The sequence below is a fragment of the Callospermophilus lateralis genome, chromosome 11, assembly GCF_048772815.1.
Source record: "Callospermophilus lateralis isolate mCalLat2 chromosome 11, mCalLat2.hap1, whole genome shotgun sequence".
Taxonomy (NCBI): Eukaryota; Metazoa; Chordata; class Mammalia; order Rodentia; family Sciuridae; genus Callospermophilus; species Callospermophilus lateralis.
The window spans coordinates 85,483,583-85,497,917 of NC_135315.1; the positions used below are offsets into that span (position 1 = coordinate 85,483,583).

Below are 14,335 nucleotides of genomic sequence, written 5' to 3' on the forward strand. Positions count from 1 at the left end.
TACTCTACCACTGGGCTACAACCCCAGCCCTTTTTATTTTATTTTGCATCAGGGTCTCAGTAAGTTGCTGAAACTGGCCTCAGACTTTCCATCCTGCTGCCTCAGATTCCTAAGTAGTTGGAATCACAGGTCTGCACTACTGCACCCACCAAATGTCCTCTTTCCTTCCTTGTGACTGTGGAATTCATTTTTCCTTTTCTTTTTTTTTAATTAAAAGGCTGTTGCTTGCATATTGCTAAATTGTGAAAAATGTTCCTCAATTGTGCCTGACACAAGAACACAAGATAGGTTGCTAGATAATGTTGTAAGAAGCTACATAAAATGGAAGCCAACTGATTTAATGGTCCTTCTTCATGCAAAAAGAACTAATCACACTCTTTATGCTTTATTGGCAGTGGGGTGCAGAAGGGTCAGCCCAGGCTGTGGAATGTAAACTTATTGTTCCAGCCAAATGAGACAGATGATATGGAATTGAAAATTTATTTAAGCAGTTATTTGTCAACATTGTTCTGAAAAAAAAAGTTATTTCTTGCTCCAGTCCTCTGGGGAAAATTTCCACTCTGAGGTTCTCTCACTTTGGCCACTGGCCTCCCTGGAGGCAACCTGCCTCTTGGGCTACTCTTTATCTCTTCATTGATTTCTGGTCTCTTCTAATTCCAACAATCCCAACATAAGTGCTACTTCCTTTTCTTCCTACAAATGGGAGTCTATTTCCTTTTCCACAGACTCCCTGAGTGTTCATCTCAGTGTGGGGTCTCAGCAAACACCGCTGAATCAACTTGGGTCTTCAGAATCCTTTTAATCAGAAAAGCCAAATTTACATTTTTATTTATTTTGTGGCTTGAGCTTTGGTTTCCCTCATAGGTTGCCTGTTCTTATGACATTTGGGGTGTGGGAAAATTAACTGTTTTCCCATCCTTCTAAAACAGACCGGACTTGTTCAACAGGGAACCTCAACTGGAATGCCTCACCAAAACCCCAATTTTGCCTACTGTGCTTCAGATATGTGAAAAATGAGGAAGGAAGAGAAACAAGATTAGATCTCTCTGAGGGCCTATGGAGTATTATTATTATTCCCAACTGAAATCCCCATTCTTTGAGTTCCTTCTAGTAAGAAAGAAAATAAGCTTGGTGCAGGTATTATTCCTTTTAGAATTATCAATTATTCCAGAAGTCCACAGAACTGTTTGACTGCCACCCTGACCCTCTTGCAGGGAGAGGTGGGGGGTCATCTACACAGTGGCCTGGGCTGACCATAAATGAACTGGAAACACCCATAGTGGGGAGAATGTCAGTGAAAGTGGGAGCCTAAGGAGAACGTATGTTTTCTTAGCCATATCCAAAGAGCCTGAATGGAACTGTTTAGTAGCCACAGACTTCCTGAGAATGCACTGGGCAGCTTCCTGGAGGTAACAGGGAGATAATTCATGATTGGGACACTGAACCATCACAAGAATGTGAAGAACTCATTTTGAGGATTCTGAGAATACTATACATTCTAGGAAGGAATGTTTAGCACAGTCACTAAGACTTGGTGGGATGTATGAGTGATAATATTAATGATGATGTCTTTGGGGGCATGCTGAGTAGGGATAATAGCAGTGGTTTAATAAGAAGATACTCATAACAACCAACGTGGTTGGGGTTTAGTTCACATCTTCCTTATGAACAGGCAAGACACTTAAGTTTTCATCTTAATAAATTCTCACAACTGTGAGGCAGGTACTCCCATTAATCCATTTTACATCTGACAACTGAGATTCACAAAGGTGGAGAATTGTACAGTGATCACAAAACTACAAGAAAACAAAGTCCTTTCATAAATATGATACTGTGTGGTCTTGTCGGAAGGATCTGTCTTGTGGGTTGCAGGGATTTGGTTTAGCTGAAGTAATAAGCATGCATGGGGCTATGGATGGTGCTTTAGCACAGTGTCCCCAATGCTAGTTACATGACTCAGAGAAAAGAAACTGAGACCCAACTGGAATCTAATGATAGAGGTGCTCAGTGAGCCAGTAAAGGAATGTGCTCATGGGGGCAGTCATAGCACCAGGGATTGGGTCACCCAATCACATATTCAATGACCTGGCTGGGGTTCAGAAACAAGGTGGTGAGAATTGAAGTAAGGCATGCCAGACAGACACAACAGCAGGAGTCAAAGCACTGTAGTGTGCAGTAAGTAGCATGGTGTGGGCCTTCAGTGACAGGCAGTTTAATGCAGCCAGAATACATGGTTCAAGATAAAGGGAGAAAAGAGAGAAAACTGAAAGAGAAGCACGGGCCTTAAATGAATCAGTCAAGGCCTTGGGCCCTAGATAGATAAAAGCCTGGATCTGGAGTCCAATTCAGGGATGTACAAACTGTTTTGACCCTGGGCCACATCTTTAAAGGTTTTTTAAGCTTTGTTTTACATAACTGGAAGCATAGTGACAGATAATAGTGTACATGTTAAACTGACAGCTTGGGTACCTGGTCTGGAGTCACAGAGTTGATGAATGGATTTGTCAAGAAGCATTTCTACTTTCTACTACATGTGATGAATGGATTTGTCATGAAACATTTCTACTTTCTACTACATGTGATTAATGGATTTGCCAAGAAGCATTTCTACTTTCTATTAAATGGGATGAATGGATTTTCCAAGAAGCATATCTACTTTCTATTACATGTAAAGCTTTATTGTTCATCAATTGCTTATGTATTCTTACTTACTTTTGAATATTTCAGGTCATTTACCCTGTTAGTAGTGTGATTATTCTGGCTCTGGGCTTGTCTTCTCAGTCTAGGTAGCCCTCAAGTGTAGACACCATATTTTAATCTATCATCAAAAGATTTAGCCATGCAGGAATCTCAGCCTTACTAGACCATTAGAATCACTTGGGTTTACCAGAAAGCTGCACAGGTCTGTTCCGCATCCCAGATGTATTAAACTAGGACCTTCAGGACTTTGGCTTGAGCTTTCACTCTTGGGCAGAAAAATGGTTGAATCAATGAGTAAACAATCATACTGTATGTACAGTTGTCCCTCAGTATCTTTGAGAGTCTGGTTTCAGAACTTCTCCTGGACTCCCAAATCCATGGATGTTCAACACTTTATACAAAGTGGCATAATATTTGTATAACCTATACTTATTTTTGGTATGTTTTGAATTATCTCTAAATTACTTATAAAAATAGTACAATGTAAATTCTATGAAAATACTTGTTATAATGTATTGTTTAGGAAATAATGACAAGAAGAAATGTCTATACATGTTCAGTAAAAATGCAATTTTTAAAATATTTTTAGTTGCATATAGACACAATACCTTTATTTTATTTGTTTGTTTTATCTATTTTTTAAAATGTGAGACTGAGGATCAAACCCAGTGCCTCACATATGCTAGCAAGTGCTCTACCACTGAGCCACACCCTATCCCATAAATGCAGTTTTTTTAAAAAAAAATATTTTTACTTTTATTTTTGTAGTTGTTGATGAACAGCATGCCTTTATTTTATTTTATTTTTTTTTATTTTTTATGCAGTGTAAGGATCAAACCCTGTGCCTCACACATGCTAGGCAAGCACTCTGCCACTGAGCTATAGCCCCGGCCCTCAAAGAAATTTTTTTAAAGAAAGTTTTTGATCCTCAACTGGTTGAACTATGGATATAGGAGGCTAGCTAAATCAGTCAGGATAGACTACAGCAGGCTATGATAGATATTAACCCCCAAATTTCAATGGCTTAAAATCAAAAAGATCTGTGTTTTGCTCACATTATGTGACCATGTTAGTTTGGTAGAGGGCTCTGCTCAATGGAGAAAACATCTTAACGGGCATTATTGTTTGTCCTATCAGAGAGACATATCTCAGGCTCATCTCTCACTAGCATTAAATGCTCCACCCAGGAATGGCACAAACTCCTTCCATGCACACACTTTGGTCAGGACTAGTCACGTGACCTGGAAGTGCAATCCTGCAAGTTCCCAGAAGGTGAAGAGCCAGAAGTCATTGGTGAGCAGTGCAAATGACTACCAGACTGTACAAAATTGGCACCATCAACTTTATTTCTCAGCAATACTTACAAGGTGTGTTCAAGGCCAAGTATAAAATATGGAGTGGGATTTCAATTTTTTTTTTTTTTTTGGTTTGGCTCAGGGCCCTATTTTTTTGTTTTGCTTTTTTTTTTTAGTTTAATGAGGCTAGATCGTATATGGCATTAAACTTGGTGGTTAAAAGCCTGAATGTCCAAACCTTCAGCTCTGCCACTTACCAGATGTGTGAGCTGGACAAGTTAAAGACCATTTATACCCATCAAAGAGATAATCAAAGGATGTGAGAGGCCAATGAAGGAGGTTCTTTCTCAAACTGAGTGCTTAGAACCAGACAGCACTTACCTGAGTAGGACTAATGGGGAGAGGGCTACGTTAGGAGGTTTCACAGGAATTGGGGTGGCTCCAGATGGCAGGGAGGATGCATGTTTATCCCCCATAAATTTCTGCCTCCCTGCTTGACCCAGTGTGAATGTTTGGGCTGAAGAATCAGAGAAGCCAACTGGAGTTGGTTTAACCACATGAATTAGCTAAGGAAAGGGAATGTACAGGCTTCCTACAGATTTTCTCTCTCTCTCTCTCTCTCTATATATATATATATATATATATATATAGAGAGAGAGAGAGAGAGACAAAATATATATATATATATATATATATATATATATATATATATATATATATATATACTCATATATATAATATATGAGTATGGGGATTGAACAAGGATCTTGCATGTGCAATCTACCACTAAGCTACATCTCCAGCCCTTTTAAAAAGGATTTATATTGAGATATGGTATCACTAAGTTGTACAGGCTAACTTTAAACTTACCATCTTCCTAGCCTAGCCTTCCAAGTAGCTGGGAATACAAGAATGTGCCACCTCATCTGTCGGGGACAGTTCCTATGGCCTAGGGCTGTCCCCTGCCCAAGGAAAGATGGGGCTTTCTTTTGGGCCAAATCAGTCGCCTTTGGCATAAACAAGTTTGTGCCTGTACCAGGAAGTCCACCCCATTGGCCGCTTGAAACCACAAGAGCTCGGGCCCAGTAAATGCTTCCTGTCTTTCCTATTATGTGTCCACAAGGTTGAGATGTGATTTCCTCTGTGATTGGCTCCAAAGTCCTATATATACTACGCACTTTCTTGGTACCGGGTTCCTCTTGTTGCGCCTTCAATAAAACCTGTCACAGTTCCACGTGGTCCTTGTCATTCTTTTGTTCGACTCTGCCGGACGGAGTCGACACTCATCTGCCTGGGGCTCTCTCTTAAACCAGATAAATTTCTTGTACCACTGTCTCTAGCATGTTTCCCCAAAATATCCTGTGCTCTAATGGGCTTTGGCTTATGAGAGGCCAGTGTTTGGGGGTAGAAATACTACCTGCTTTAAGTAGAAAGGGTATTTCATGAGAGGATGTCAGGCACCCCATGGAATCATTGTTAGGGCTGGAGAAATCATTGACCAAAAAAGCTGTTTTAGATATGACAGTTTGGATTATAGGCCTGTGTCATTGCACCTGGCAACAGTTTTACTTTAAATTGCAGTATTATTATGAAACTTTATATATACTTGATTTGCATCCACCTTTCTTAAGAGACACCTCATTGAAAGGGAGAAAGTTTGTGGTGTATATTTATGATCATTTTTATGAGCTTTACCAGAGTGTATAACATAGATAAGCTTCCTAGAGGATAAATTGTCAAGACTAAATTATATGATACTTAGACTTTTCTGACGCTTAGGTTGGGTTTTCAAAGATTAAAATGCTTTTTACAAAACAAAATTATGTCTATGAAGTTGCTACTCAGAGTGTATTTTACATTTTTCCCCCAGGTCTTTATCAGTACCATATGCTTATCAGTACTGTGCATTTTGGGGCTGTGACTCTTATGCAAATTTAAACATAGAAGATAACAGCCTTCAAGATACCATAGTGTGACAAAGGAGAAAGGCAAGTACATGAACCTTTAGAAACAGAACACTCCCTAAGGCATTAATCAAAATGTATGTGTTGTAATCAGTTTGGGAAGGATCAATATGAGGTCTGTGAGAAAAAATGGCCTTTCCTGTGTTACTGTCATATTTAATGTGTTATCCAGCCACATTTGTATACACTGAACTTTAACATCATGCAGGGGAGAGAAAATTGTGGGAACATTTGGTTCTTTTGAACTGCCCACTTTTAATTCAACATACTTTGTTGTATATTCATGTACCACTGATGCAGCAAATGTCACCAGCACTGCTGAAAATGAAGAGCATAGTCAAATAATTATCCATTGTACACCCCCAACAGGTAATGATCAACTCATTTGGCTGTAATATTTTACTTTAAGTAAACATTGGGCAAATATATCTAATCTTCCTGGCGATGGATGTTATTTCTATTTTATAAGAGTGGGGCTAGATGATCCTGTAAGGCCTTCTGATTCATAGTGTGGTCAGTGTACCAGCATCTCTTGCAGAATCTCAGGCTCATACCACTGAATCAGAATCTGCATATTAACAAGCTCTTGCAGGGGAGGGTCATGTACATCAAGTTGGAGAGGGAATTTCTTGATGGTCCTTTAGGTCTAGAACCAGTTCTGAAGTAAGTCACTGGTCCATAATTTTTTTTGTTTTTATATTATTCTTTATTTATTGTAGTGCCAGGGATTGAATCCAGGGCCTCCAAAATGCAAAGCTTGTGCTTTATTACTGAGCTTTGTCCCCAGTCGTCTTCTTCTTCTTCTTCTTCTTCTTCTTCTTCTTATTATTATTATTATTATTTCATTTTATTTTTGGGTATTGATTGAATCCAAGGTTGGTTAACCACTGAGCCACATCACCAACCTGTCTTACTTTTTCATTTTGAGGCAGTGTCCCATTAAGTTGTTTTTGGGCCTCAGTAAGTTGCTGAAGCTAGTTTTGAACTTGTGATCCTCCTGCCTTAGCATCCTGTGTCACTGGGATTATAAGCATGCACCTATAATTTTTTAAATGCAATCTTGTCTATTATTTCTTATTTAATTCATTGAAGTTGTAGTTTTAGGAAAGTTATTAACTGATGCCAATATTTACTTGATTGTAATGTCATATTCTGCCTTGCCTACCAGAGAACTTGGATTTATACTTTTACCATAAAGGCAAGATTTTAAATATTTTTTGTTAAATCAGGTGCTACCAAATAGATTCCTATTAGTATGATGTCACAGGATGAACTGGTCATTAATTTTGGGGGTAGGGAGGGTGACGGGGTAACAGGGATTCAACTCAGGGGCACTCAGGCACTGAGCCACATCCCCAGCCCTATTTAATATTTTATTTAGAGACAGGGTCTCACTGAGTTGCTTAGCAACTCAGTGTTGCTGAGGCTGGCTTTGAAATCACAATCCTCTGGTCTCAGCTTCCTGAGCCACTCGGATTGCAGGTGTGTGCCACCATGCCCGGGTTGTCCACTAATTTTATAACTTAGAATCATCAGTGCTGTGAATTCACTAATAACTGATGCTGAATTGTGAGCTTCTGAAGGGTCTATGTATGTATGCTTTGAATATTTAACCCATTTCCTTGTGTGGAGAAGGAGAACAAACTTAATTTTAACAGATGAGTAAGTGCAACTAGCATGAATTATTTATGTAATTTATTTTATTGTGCAGATATTAAATTTTGACAGGAGTGCAGTTTACTCTTTTGCCCATGAATGATTCAAGTGTTGGAGATTTTACACAGAACTGATGATCAGTGAGAAGGAAACAACATACTTTTTGGAGGGGACAGTGGTACTGGGGATTGAACCCAGGGGTGCTTAACCATTGAGCCACAGTCTCAGCCCTTTTTTATATATTATTTATAGAGGCAGGGTCCCACTGAGTTGCTTAAGGCCTTGCTAAGTTGCTGAGGCTGGCTTTAAATCCATGATCCTCCTGCCTCAGCCTCCAGAGCCTCTGGGATTATAGGTGTGTGCCATTTCACCTGGCAGGAAACAGCATTCTTTGTAGTACTGGACACACCTATAATCGGGTTCATTCTGGAGACTGAGGCAGGAGGACTGCAAGTCCAGGGCCAGTGTCAGCCACTTAATGAGACCCTCGCCAATTTAGAGAGATCCTGTCTCCAAATAAAAAGTGAAAAAGGCTGGGTATATACTTTAGTGGTAGAACACCCCTGGGGTTAGTCCCTATACTACCCTCTCCACTAATAAAATGTGAGAAAGAACTTTCATTCTAGCACTTCCTGACGGTTCAGAGTGAAAAGAAATTTGACTAAAAATTTTGTGTTCATTGAAAATCAGATAAATGATGCAGAACTGTAGTTCTATTGTATATGTCAAATTTCATGACAGTTCAGAAAGTTAAAACATCTTTTAGGCAATCATAATACATAGTTATCTTGTTCTTTATAGTCAAACATTTTCACTTCCTAATTCTAAATGAAATATTTTTCATTTGTGACATTACTAGCATGTCAAAGTCAGTTATTAGAACCAGCAATTCAGCTACTAAGTGCATTCTTGCGATCCTATATGTGTATGTATATAAGTATGTGTGTGTGTGTGTGTGTGTGTGTGTGTATATATATATATATATATATATATATGTTTTACTATTATATAGGGGTTTTGTTTTGTGCCAAGCTTTGTATGAATATTTAACATTGATTATCTACCATAACCAACTTCAGCAGGTTGCTGTTAAATGCCATAAGAAACTGGGTTTAAAATGTTACAAATCTGTGTATATACATACATATACAGTTATAAAATACATAGAGAGCAGGGGTTATGGCTCAGTGGTAAATGGTAAAGCTTTTGCCATGTTGGAGGCACTGGGTTCGATTCTCAGCACCACATGTAAACAAACAAACAAACAAATAAATGTTCATCAACAACTAATACAAATATTTTTTAAAAAATGAAGTACATAGGGATAAGGAAGAAAGAAAAAAAAGCTAATATTTACTAAAGTTCCAGTATGTGCCCAGAAGCCTGCTTAAGTATTTATGTATGCAAATTTACTTAAGCAGTCAACTGTATTAAGTAGGCATTATTATCTACATATCAGAAAATGCAACTTATTAGGCTTAAGTGGCTTTTTCAAGGTAAGAGTAGCAAGTTATGAACCATCTGATTCCAGACCCTCAATATTTTAAGTAACTTTATTTGCTAGATACTGTGCTTTGTATATTTAGTATAAGGAAAAGTAGAGGCCTGGGGTTATAGCTCAGTGGCGGAGTGCTTGCTTGGCACTGGGTTCAATCCTCAACACCACATAAAAAAAAGATATTGTGTCCATCTACAACTAAAAAAAATATTCAAAAAAAGAATAAAGTAAAAGAAAATGTAGAAAATTTCTTGGAAATATCTCTATATGGCCTTACCAAATAATAAAAGAAACTAATCCTGGTTATGTTTTGTTTCAGTACTGGTGATTGAACCCTGGGGAGCTTTACTACTAAGTACCCTCCCTGGAGCCCTTTTTATGTTTTTAGTTTGAGACAGGATCTTGCTTATTTGATGAGGCTGGCCTTGAACTTGCCATCCCCTCCCGCTTAAACCTCTTCAGTCCCTGGGATTATAGGTGTGTGCCAGCTACCCCAAGATATTAAGCTGCTTAATTTTTAAAGTAGCCTAGTCTGTGACTGAAATATCTTAAAAGCATTTTTTTTTCAGTTTGGTTCAATTCAATTAGGTAGCTGATTTATTCTAGATTCAACCATCATTAGTCATTCTATCAAGAATATTAAATAAAATATGGTATTTTCTAAATTGTCTTTCATGTTTCTGTTTCTTTTTAATGTTAGGTGCTTTTAAGCCCCGTGAATATTTCCTGGAAGCTGGATGATACGCCCCACCATGTGGTTCATTTTCTTAGTTGCATTGTTTTTCAACCTGCTAGTCATTTTAAAAACCTTCACATCTTGTACATCACTCCCTTCCTCCAAGTTGTTCATAGGCTTGATTTCTGTGTCTAACTTATTCATGGGAATCTATACTGGCATCTTAACTTTTCTTGATGTTGTATCCTGGGGCAGATTTGGTGGGAGACTGGCAGTGGCTGCAAAGCATCTGTGTTCCTTACAGTTTTTTCCTCAGAAAGTGCCATATTTTTATTAATGTTAGCAGCTGTTAAAAGAAGGTTATCTGCAAAAAATATCATGAAAAATGGGAAAAGCAATCATCTCAAGCAGTTCCAGATTGCGGCCCTTTTTGCTTTTCTGGGTGCTGAAGTATCAGGCTGTTTCCCCCTTTTCCATAGAGGGGAATATTCTGCATCACCCTTGTGCTTGCCATTTCCCACAGGAGAGACGCCATCATTAGGATTTACTGTAACTTTGGTGCTGTTAAACTCACTAGCATTTTTATTAATGGCCATCATCTACACTAAACTTTACTGAAACTTGGAAAAAGAAGACCTCTCAGAAAACTCACAATCTAGCATGATTAAGCATGTTGCTTGGCTAATTTTCATCAACTGCATCTTTTTTTGCCCTGTTGCATTTTTCTCATTTGCACCATTGACCACTGCAATCTCTATCAGTCCTGAAATAATGAAGTCTGTTACTCTGATATTTTTCCCATTGCCTGCTTGCTTAAATCTGGTCCTGTATGTTTTCTTCAATCCAAAATTTAAAGAAGACTGGAAGTTACTGAAGTGACGCATTACCAAGAAAAGTGGATCAGTTTCAGTTTCCATCAGTAGCCAAGGTGGTTGTGTGGAACAGGATTTCTACTATGACTATGGCATGTACTCACACTTGCAGGGTAACCTGACTGTATGTGACTGCTGTGAATCTTTTCTTTTGACAAAACCAGTATCATGCAAACACTTAATAAAATCACACAGCTGTCCTGCATTGGCAGTGGCTTCTTGTCAAAGACCAGTGAAATATTGGTCTGATTTTGGCACACAGTCAGCCCACTCTGACTATGCAGATGAAGAAGACTCCTTTATCTCAGACAGTTCTGACCAAGTGCAGGTGTGTGGACAAGCCTGCTTCTATTAGAGTTGAGGATTCCCTTTGGTGTGCTACGCTTACAATCTACCAAGAGGCATAATCCACTTGAATCTAATGTATGAAATATGATATGTCAAGAGCTTTGTAATGTTTTGAACAACCAATAAAATATAAAAATAAAAATAAAAAAATACCAATCAAAAAGAAAAACTTATTTAAGTGAACTTAATAAAATCTTGGTGAAATGGCAAAAAAAAAAAAATTTAAAAAATAAAACAAATAAACAAAAAAAAGCAATCTACCAAGAGGTAAAGACTGAACTACTGTGTTTGTAACTGTTTCCCCCATCAAGCAAATTCACAGTGTTTATAGAGTGAACTCTATTCTGTTCTTTCATCTGGGATGCACTTCTGTAATCACTGCCTGGTGTCACATAGAAGGGAAGGTGGCAGTTTATTTTTCAAATTGGATATTTTTCAAAGAACAGGTGCCTAAATTATTAATTGGTGAAAAATGCAATGTCCAAGGAATGGTGGTCTATTTAAAACAGAACTTGAAAAGGATTTTGGGTGTGGTACAGCAATATAACTTTTAGGTTTTTCAGATCCATAAGGAGCAAATTTAGACCTATTTCTGAATTAAGCACAAGATAAAGGACAGCTGTTAATATTTTTAAAAAAGGTAGTTCAAAATGTCACTTTATATAACTGACAAAAACGTCTTGCTGATTTTACCTAATATTTGATCATTAATCTCAGGACAACTTACTACAGGGCCAAAAAAGGGATTGTCTCCCAAGTAGAACTGTGAAAGTACACATAGGTATCATTGTTTTCTATTTCCACTATTACATGAGAATCACAAATTTTGTTCAATTGCTTTATAAATCTATATAAACCTGAAGATGTTTTAAAAACCATATTAACAGCTGTTAGAATAAAAAAATCAGTACATTTGTTTGGGGTCATTTTACATTGCTTTATTATGCTCACCATGATTTTCAGTGTTTTGCAATTATATTACTAGTACAAAATAAATGGCTAATTGATGTGTTAGTTTAAGTAGTTTTGGCAACACTACTTACTAATGAGATTTTAATAATACCTAAGGGATTTGATGGCTCCATGTAATGTTCCCATTAATGAATGCTTCTTAATATCATTGGTTCTACTGATATTTTCCAGTTTTGTTCTTATGTCATCTATTTACAGTATGGATTATACAGAAAGTAAACTGGGGTCATTTTTTTAATTGGAGGAAGCTGAAAATAAATATGACACAAAGCACTTAAATTTATTTCTTAGTTAACTGGATTCTCCTAAACTTATGTTATTACTTGGAAGCTTCTATAAAATTTTCCCATACCATGACTTACAAAAAAACCTATTCAATAGTTCATATGCTGAGTTCTTGTTACACTAGACAGACATATCATTAAGTGGGGGGGGAAGGATAAGGTTTAGTCCTATGTCTTTGAAAATTAAAAATTTTACCTGATTCTCATATAGGGTCTTCTGCCATGTTTTTTTGTGGAGTCTTAAAGTTATAATTGCTCAATATGTTTTTTGAACAATGTACTAAATAGCAAACCTACTGCCATATTATTATCCTGGATATACTAAAAAATTAAGCTAGATTACAGTTTAATAATTAAACTGTACATACTGTGCATATAAAGAATTTTTATCTTATGTAAATTATTTTTACAACACAAGTTGGGAAACATGGTTTCTGTTAATTTCATTTAATTAAAGCTACCTCTTATAGTGGCTGCCAGTAGCAGAATGTTAAATTGTGGTTTATATACTTTTTTCATTGTGAATAATCTCGGTTGTACATTGTCAGTGTAAAAACAGAATCTTTGTGTATCAAAATCATGTAGTTTGTATAAAATGTGGGAGGGACGTATTTACAGTGTGTTGTAATTTTGTAAGGCCAAATATTTACAAGTTTTAAAATTTTCTATCATGGTTTGTATATTTAAACATCTGATAAATATTAAATCATAACTTGGTAGTAATCTTAATTAAACTTGTTTTCTCAAAATTCAAGTTATTGAAAACTTTTCATTCATTTAAAAAATAGAAAGCAGATATATAAAATCTGTGGTAAACTGTGCTATATATTGTATGAAATACAATACTCTACTCTGTGTTTTGAATTATTAAAGTTTCTAGAAAGCAATATATTTTGCCTGAATTTGTAACTAAGTATGTTAATGCATTTATTAACTATTATGGAGACAAATTTAAAAAGTTTTAAATAGAAAAGACAGTATTAGAAAAAATTTTGGAAGTAACCATTAGAAAATATTGTTTGATAGTTATCTGTCAATATTTAAGAACACTTAAACTTAAAACTTTTATCCTGTCTTAAATCTGAACTATATTGTGGAAAACATATTTTGAAATATAAGTGAATACCACCAATATAATCTTTATTTAAAAGCAAATGATTAAAAATATCTACATGATATTAATTGTAGTCAGTTGCCTAGAAATGTAGTATTACAATCTCCAAGCTCTCTTTGGACAAATGAGAAAACAATGGGTTTAATGAAATTTAAGTGAATCCCTGAACCACAGCAAATTAGATCACAATCAAAACTTAGTTCCTCTTAATTTTGGACACATTTTGTAGGTGTTAGTAAATGTGTATGCCTCTTCCTGTTTTAAAATGTATATGTGTTTGAAATTTTCACAATAAAAAGAATGGTTTAGGTACCCCTCTCCCTCTCCCCTTACCATACCCACCACCAAAACCACAACACACAATAAACCCTGTTTCATCTTCACCTTATTCACTAGCCCCTCAATCCTTCTGCCTCTTAGATTATTTGAAGCAATCCAAGACATATTGTTTCATCTGTAAATGTCTAGGAATAATTATTTTTAAAACTAATTGAAAATGGCATGATTTTTGTACAATGTCATACAGGAATTTGTAAGGAAAAGTCATTATTCACTTACAGGTTACAGAACCAGTAAAAAAAAAATCTCAAATATATCATGAAAGTGAAAATAAATGAGTAGTAAGAAAAGACATTAGTAAGTAAAACTTTCTGGGAAAATCTTTTAATGCTTTTTATACCCTTCTTTATGACTTCTTGGCCCCAATAATGTAAAGGCAGTATAAGAGACCACAAGACTTGACTACATTCAAATATGTGTACCCACAGTATGGAATTGCCTCATAGTCTTTGGGTCTCAAGTATTGTTAACATATAATGTAATTGTCATAATGATGACCCTGAAGCATGAAGAAAAGGGATTTTTTTATAAAGCAATTTTTAAAAAATAAAACATCTAAAGGAGGAAGGGAAGTATATAATATCTTAGATTCCCATACCAAAAAGTTACAGTGCAAA

At 36.5% G+C, this 14,335-nt stretch overlaps 1 pseudogene; it reads left to right on the forward strand.

Annotated features, from left to right (window-relative positions):
• Nucleotides 1–4,192: 4,192 nt before the first annotated feature.
• On the forward strand, nucleotides 4,193–11,097 carry LOC143410645 (leucine-rich repeat-containing G-protein coupled receptor 4-like; annotated as a pseudogene).
• Nucleotides 11,098–14,335: the final 3,238 nt, after the last annotated feature.